This window comes from Herpailurus yagouaroundi, unplaced genomic scaffold (genome assembly GCF_014898765.1).
Source record: "Herpailurus yagouaroundi ecotype Mexico unplaced genomic scaffold, PumYag 139, whole genome shotgun sequence".
Taxonomy (NCBI): domain Eukaryota; kingdom Metazoa; phylum Chordata; class Mammalia; order Carnivora; family Felidae; genus Herpailurus; species Herpailurus yagouaroundi.
The window spans coordinates 8,292,240-8,298,523 of record NW_024412394.1 but is presented as its reverse complement, the minus strand read 5'-3'; the positions used below and the strand labels follow the sequence as shown (position 1 = coordinate 8,298,523).

At 60.5% G+C, this 6,284-nt stretch overlaps 1 protein-coding gene across 3 annotated transcripts in view; it reads left to right on the top strand.

Annotated features, from left to right (window-relative positions):
- Positions 1–6,284, top strand: part of TFEB (transcription factor EB) — a 55,764-nt gene that overhangs the window by 31,526 nt on the left and 17,954 nt on the right. Inside the window, exon 1 of one of the 3 annotated variants that reach the window (XM_040473461.1) lies at positions 1,520–1,671. The exons of the other annotated variants lie outside the window; for them this stretch is intronic. The gene's annotated coding sequence lies outside the window, so the exon portion shown is untranslated. Of the gene's footprint in view, positions 1–1,519; positions 1,672–6,284 lie in introns of those variants that run through there. 3 annotated transcript variants of the gene reach the window in all.

Sequence of the window (6,284 nt, the reverse complement as noted above, 5' to 3'; positions counted from 1 at the left end):
CAGACATTAAGGTACACATCTGGAATTTCTGTCCGCGTTTCTATGAAAACACACTTTTTTTGTGGTATTAAAGGGGCCCCCCCCCCCCCCCCGACCCCGGGTGTTCCCCAGTGCATAGTTCTTAGCACGGAACATCACAGCTGTGCTATCGAATGAATGGGCCTGTCGAGGTTCTGGAATGCTGGAGTTCTCTGGCTCCATCTTTGGTCCATCCCGGGGTTGGGGGGCAATGCAGGGCCCTGAGCCCTCTTGGCATTTGCCACCAGTAACCACGTGTTGGCATGACCACCCCTGGAATGGATGCTTCTTTGTCATAGAATGTGCCAGACGCTGGCGCATCCTTGTTTCTTCGCTCCATCTTGCCAACTCTGCTTCCGAGGGAGGTCTTACCCCTAGCAGGTGGGAAAGTTCTAGGTGCACGCTTGGCCACTGCACCCAGTCTCCCCCAGTGGCTGCGCTCTCAGGCTGGCCCTTTTACTGGCCTTTCTTTCTAAGCTTTTGAGTTAGCTGCTCCGTTACAGGTCCTAACCTCCTCCTCAGGGCCCACTGGCTGAGACAAGGATGTGGGTACAGGTAGTTTACTTGGGAGGTGACCCCAGGAAGAGCCCACAGTGGGGTAGAATAGGTGGGGTTGGATAGACAGGGAAGGGAAGGAAGCCAAGAAAATGTGTGTTTGGGAGCAGGTGACTGCTGTGACTTCTGAGGCTCGGGCTCACTGGGGGCACCTGTAGAACCCCAGGACGAAGTGGGGTGAGGGAATGGGTGTCTCTTCACTAGCCCTGCAAGGTCTCTGGCTAAGAGCTGCTGGGGGAAGACGGGATGCTGGCTCTGACATGGAAGAGGGTGCCAGCAGCTGGCAGGGGGTGTGGCTGGAGCCCTATGGCCTCAGCAGCACCCACCGAACCCAGGCCTGGGTGTCCCTTGGAGTATGCCTCTTGTCAAGCCCCGTGTCCCTAGCGCCCACGAAGGGACGCTCTCTCCAGGCCCACGAAGCTGCCACTCTCAGCTGCCCCGGGCAGACCCTGCCCCCTGGAGCCAGTCGCCAGGGCCACCTTCGTTGTGTTCAACAGATACTTAAGGAGCTCCTACTGTGTGGCAGAGGAAGCTGTTAGGATCCCTCCAGGCACTCACAGCAGAGGAAAGGGACCCAGCACACACGAGGTCCTTCCCGTAGGTCAGACACCGGCAGCCATTTCCAGGCCCCATCCGAGGCAAGTGCACTTCTCTGGGCTCCGTCCGCTCCCAGAGGGCGGGACGGATGTGCTGGGTGGCACGGAGCCTGGAGCCACCTTTGAGTCCCCTCCCAGCCCCAGCATCCTGAGACTGTGATTGTAGCGGTTTCTCTGACTTCCTTTTCCTTTCTCTCAATGCCCCTGCCTCTTCCCCTCCTGGGGCCACTGGCCCCATGGCTGCCACGTGGTTGTCTTCTGGTGCCCTCCCTCTGTGTCTCTATGAGGAACAGGATGCAATTTGCGGGGCAATGGGAGGGGGGGCATTTTATTCAAGGGCATCCTTCTGTGTCCCTGGTGAGGGCTCTGCCCGGCGCCTGCTTCCTGGAGAGGGGCCTCCTCCCTGCTGACTCCTGCTCCCACCGTGCAGATTCGCACAGCAGTCCGAAGCCTTATGGGGCTGAGGGCATGGGAAGAGTTAAGAGAGGGAAGTGGTGCGTAGGTAAGGCTTGGGGGTGGTGGTGGGGGGAGGGCAGGAGGCGAGCAGGGGGCAGGTGCTGGGCCCGGTGGGGCGCCGGGCGGCAGGTGGGCCTGCCGGAGCCTCGGCTCCGTGACCTCTCTCTCCAGCCGCCACCCTCCGCCTTTCCCTCCAGGTTTGGTCGGGGCGCAGGTGTCAGGGTGGGCCGCAGGAGTTCGTCCGCCCGCCCGTGATGGCTAACCTCACGACCTTTGACATTCTCTTCTCGTCTGCCATGCACCTGCCCCGCTTGCAGAGAAAGGTGGCTGCGCTCTTGGGGCTGGTGCACTGGTGTGAGGGCCTGGAGGACAGACGCCGTTGGCGTAGGCCCCAGAGGTGGACTTTATGATGAGGCTTTCGTTGGGTGGCTCGGGTTGGAGCTTAAGCGACTTTGGTCCAGGGCGGAGGTATGAGGCGTCTCACCTCCCCAGGAGGGAAGCTGGGGAGGCACAGGACGCAGTGATTGGGAGATCACGAAAGGGGGAGAGAGGAGGGGCGTGCCCCTCCCCCATCCCGACAGGCACAAAATCCAGGGCACTTGGTTCCTCTCTCTCTGCCCCGCTGACGGCAGGGTGCTTCTTGCATTTGAGGACAGAAACAGAAGTTAGGCAAGCTGCTGTGCGAATCTGGAGAGTGAGACTGGGGTGTCCCTCCCATACCTGCATGTGTGGCAGAGACGGGGCAGGGGCACGAAGCTTACTCCTCCGTAGGTAGTCACGGTGGAGTCGCTACTGAGGACATTTCACTTGTGGGGGGCGAGGCTGGCTGGCGGGGCATCTGCCAGTTGGAGGAGGGGTGGAGGGGCCAACTGGAGTGTCCCCGGGGCAGGACAGAGGTGAAGCTGAGTTTGGGGTCTGGGGCGGCTGCCAGCACCGGGGAGGCCCTGGGGTGGGCAAGGGCTGGGACAGGACCCAGGCGAGGGAACCCCTGGTTTTGTGCCCCACTCGTGTCCCCAGAAGCCCAGCCTGGGGCACGGGCAGAGGAGGAGGGCCAGCGGGGTAGGTGCCTGTAGTGAGCCGAGGAAGGTCTGTGGCTGTCCCGCAGCCTCTGTCTGCGCCACCGGCCGCCCTGTCCTGCCTCCACCGGGTGTGAGTCAGACCGAAAGCAGAAGCTGCCAGACATTGCACAGGGTGAAGCGAGGCAGAACCAGCCGTGCTATTTTGGAACCTGGTTAATTCCCCTCCTGTCCCCCACCTCGCTTCTCTCAGGGCTCCCGCCCCCTCCTGGTCACTAGCACTTTGCCTCCCTCGAGGGGACAGTTGAGTTGGGACTTGACTTCCCCTGGCATGCGGGGTGGGGGTGCTTAATGTCCCTCCCCTTGCTGGACCCCCTTCCCGGCCAAGAGGTGCTGGCTTCTAGGAAGCCAGCCTTCTGGTGTTGGGGGACAGAGTGCCCCCTCCTGGCTGGAGCTCAGAGCCCTTGATCAGGACACCCTGGCGAGATGATGGTCTGTCCGCACGCACCCTCCCCCGCCCATCTTTCACCACCCTCAAGCCAACTGTCAGTTGCCTCTCCCTCTCTGGAGCTGTGATCTACAAGGCCTTCAGGGGACAGCCTCTCCCAGCAGGGACTCTTAGAGCGTCGGGAGGGATTTCCGGACCCAGAGTGGAGATATTTTGGGGCCAAGGGCCTTTCCAGAACCCATGACATCACATACCCTGCAGCAGCCCCAACTCATCCCCCTAATCTATGGGTCTTTCTTGGGCATCCTAGGCCTGCTTGAGGATCTGGCCCCACCTTTTAGGCTTTCTTTGGAGCCCGCATGAGCCTGGGGGCCCCTGGCAGTCCAGTCTGCAGTGGCGAAAAGAGGTCAGTAGGGTGTGTGTTTCTGAACTGAACGTGGAGGTGTAGAGGTGAGAGCCATTACCCATCTGTGGGCAGGGTGGACAGGGGTCCCGCCCCCACCTGAAGCTGTGTGGCGGGACAGAGGGTGGGCTTTGCGGTTGCCCTATGAGAGTGTGTGCGTCAGAGATGGGCATGGCGTCAGAGATGGGCATGCCTCTGGGCAGACCCTGAGGTCCGAGCTTCACCCAGCAACCTGGGGTGGTAGATTTCATGCTTGGGCGGGGGGGGGGGGGGGGTCGGCAGCAGGCACATTGCAGGTGACCAATTACTGCAGTTGACAGGGATGTGGGTCCTGGTCAACCTTAAGAGAGCAGGACTCAAGCTTCTCGTTGCTCAGATGGATTTGGGGCTTAGGCAGGTGAGAGCAAGGCTAAGGCAGTAAGGTCTCCTAGGCCGCCTGCAGGGGCTTCGGCACGCCCCCTGCCTTCTATACAACACATAGCAATGAGTTAAATGCACAGCCAGCCCGGAGCCCAGAGCCCTGTGATCCTGCCTCCACCTTGGCTCCTGGCCCCGAGAATCAGGGCTGTGCGCTCAGGGTCACCGTGGGGCTCAAGAGAGCCCTGCTGTCCCTGCAAGTATGTCTTCCTGCCAGGGGCCTGCACCTCCTCACTGTCTCCACCCGTCACCCACTTTTATACTTGGAACCAGGTGACCAAGCCCCCAGAAGGCTGCAAATGACTTCCCCCATCAGATCTCCTAGAATGCTATGTGAAGAAGCAGATTCTGATTCAGTGAGTCCGGGCTGGCCTGAGAGAGCCTGCATTTCTAACCAGCTCCCAGGGGAGGTGATGCCTGGGGGTCCTGCTTTGAGTGGTGAGGCCTAATAAGGCCCTGTCCCATCTAAACTCCAGCCAGATTGGCACTGCTCACCTAGCTGGGGAACTAACACTCATGGGCCACCCCCTAGGTGCCAGGAGCATCACACACTTGAGCTCCTTGAGCTTCACCTACTTTGAGGGAGGTGGCATTATCACCATCCGGTGTTACAGATGGGGAAACTGAGGCTCTGGGAGATTAAGTTCCTGTCCCGGGTCACACGGCTGGTGAGTGGCAAAGCCAGGCAGAGACTGAATGGGGGATAGTTCTGGAGGGACAAAAGCTGAGTGAGGCTGGCATCCTGTCTCACCTGCCTGCCCCAGGGCCCCCCTCCACGAATGGGTTTGCCATCACCTGCCTCCTCAGGCCCTTTCCAGACAGACTCCTCAAACGGGCATCTAGCACACTGCCGTGGTCTATGCACTCACGAGCCTGGGCCAGAGGCTGGGTGTGCAGACTTCTAGACCCCTACCAGCTGTGTGACCTCAGGCAGATGGTCAGCCTCTCTGCCTCAGTTGCTCTCTCTCTAAAATGGGGGCTATATTGCTACTTCCTCATAGGTGGGTGGGCTTGCTTTGAGGATTAAATCAGAAATCTATTTCAACTCAGAACAGTGCCTGGTGCATAGGAAGCGCTCAGTACAGATAATAATGAACTCCCGTTGCTTTGTACCTGGGAGACTAGAGGCCACCCTCTCTGTACATTCACGCCATGGCCACACTCGTAGGTGTTTTCCTTCCTTCTTTCCTTTCCCATCCCCTCTGCCACTGTCTCACTGGACACTTCAGTTACAAAGAGATTGTTTCCAAAGTAATCAGAGGCCGATTCAGCTCTCGAAGAGGAAGCCGAACGGTGGTTCGTTTGTGGCATACAAGCCAAGCCACAGGGCATTGGAGAGGCTGGGGTGGGGCTGGGGTGGCAAGGATGCAGAGGAAGCCCCCCCAAGAGCAGGGGCCGGAGCCAGAGCTGGTGGGTCGGGCGTGCCGTGGACCCGGGCCTAGGGCAGGGAGGGCAGGGGTTCAGAGTCAGATGGGAGGCGGGAGCCACTCCGTGTGCTGCCCGCACGCTGCCCCGCGCCTGCATCCTCTCCCACCCGGAGTCACAGAGCCTTCCTTGCCCGCGTTGAGGGCAGAGCGCTAGGGTGTGCGGGTGGGTGGGACTGCTGTCTCCTGAGCAGAAAGAAAAGCAGAGGCTGGACCTCCAAGGCTGCCACAGGCCTGGAGAGGGAGTTCGTGTGTGTGCGGCAGCAGTGGGGGTGAGAGTGAGGAGCGGTACCTGGCTCTCCCGCTCCCGGCCCCGCAGGCTGGCTCCGTGGGCACTTGGCCTTGGCTGTGTCCACGTTGCCCGGAGCCTCAGGGTGCCCGGACAGAGCAGGAAGGGACCTCCCAGGGATCCCGTCCTGCCCTCTCATGGTATCAGCCAGGGTCCAAGGCCCAGCGAGGGGCCTGAGTTCACAGCTGGGCAGTGGGACAGCCAGATGCAGGTCTTCTAATCCCACTGTGCCCTTGGGAAGCGTCGGATGCTTTGGTTCAGGGCTGAAGGAGCCCTTTTGGAAGAGACTCATTCCCAGGCGTCAAAACCGTCAGGTCTCATCTTCCTTGTTGAGGGCTGACCTAGTACCCAACAGAAGGTCAGCCGGTCTTCCTTCAACAGGGAGAGGGGGGTGGGCTGGCTAGCGTGGGCAGGGGAGGTCAGGGGCTTGGGACCCTTGGCGTCCCAATCTTGAGTCCGTGCCCTGGACTTTCGGCCCCCTTTGGATCTGGGGGGGGCCCTCCTGCCCCTGCTGCAGTCCAGGCCAGACCTCTGTCCATGTAATCGTGTTTCTCTCCAGTCAGCTTGATATACTCTCCCCCTCCCCCCATTGCCCCCTCATGGCCCATGGTAACTGCCTCCGTGAGATCCAGATCTCTCACCTTAGTCTCTTGAGCCCCTGC